Below are 1,216 nucleotides of genomic sequence, written 5' to 3'. Positions count from 1 at the left end.
ACACACACACAAACACACATATATATATATATATATATACATACATATATGTATACACACAAACACACACACACACACACAATTGTAAACAACCCAGGAAACAGGTAAGTCTGGTGAGATCCAATAACTCAATTTCTCAATATGAGTTAAAAGTGATATTGTGACTCGTCAGATGTATGTAAGTGCATGAATGTTTGTCAGTGAATGTCATGGACTCACCTTATTTCTCAGTGACAATCCCTTTGTGTGATTTTAGGTTTCTTCTGTCAGCTTCCAGAAGCATGAAGAGTCTCTCAGTGATGCTACAGTCTGCACTTTGACCTTCGCACTGGTGCCAGCCCTTTTGCTCAATCTGGATAAGTACAGTTCTTGGAGAGTAGGGATGGTTGTACCAATGATTCGCTCAGCAGTCCAGACTACCCTCTGTAGTCTTCTGAGGTCAGATTTGGTAGCTGAGCTGAACCAGACAGTTATAGAAGTGCAGAGGATGGATTCAATGATGGCGGAGTAGAACTGTTTCAGCAGCTCCTGTGGCAGGTTGAACTTCCTCAGCTGGCGAAGGAAGTATAACCTCTGCTGGGCCTTTTTAACAATGGACTCAATGTGAGTGTCCCACTTCAGGTCCTGAGAGATTGTGGTGCCCAGGAACCTGAATGACTCCACTGCAGTCACAGTGCTGTCCATGATGGTGAGTGGGGGGAGAGCAGGGGGGTTTCTCCTGAAGTCCACGATCATCTCCACAGTTTTGAGCGTGTTCAGCTCCAGGTTGTTAAGGCTGCACCAGACAGCCAGCTCTTTAACCTCTTGTCTGCAAGCAGACTCGTCTCCGTCTTAAATAAGGCCGATAAGTGTGGGGTCATCTGCAAACTTCAGGAGCTTGACGAGGAGAGGGATATTTAGAGGTGCAGTCATTCGTGTAGAGGAAGAAGAGCAGTGGGGAGAGAACACAACCCTGAGGAGCTCCAGTGCTGATTATACGGGTGCTGGATGTGTATTTTCCCAGCCTCACTAGCTGCTGCCTGTCTGTCAGGAAGCTGGTGATCCACTGACAGATGGAGATGGGCACTGAGAGCTGAGTTAATTTGGGCAGGAGAAGGTTTGGGATGATAGTGTTAAAAGCAGAGCTGAAGTCCAAAAACAGGATCCTCACATAAGTCCTTGGTCTGTTGCAGAACATAATGCAGTCCCATACTGACTGCATTGTCCACAGACCTGT

The sequence above is a fragment of the Sinocyclocheilus rhinocerous genome, unplaced genomic scaffold (assembly GCF_001515625.1).
Source record: "Sinocyclocheilus rhinocerous isolate Xijiao unplaced genomic scaffold, SAMN03320098_v1.1 scaffold4614, whole genome shotgun sequence".
NCBI classification, from domain to species: domain Eukaryota; kingdom Metazoa; phylum Chordata; class Actinopteri; order Cypriniformes; family Cyprinidae; genus Sinocyclocheilus; species Sinocyclocheilus rhinocerous.
The sequence above is the reverse complement of the archived record's forward strand: the minus strand, read 5'-3'. Positions refer to the sequence as shown.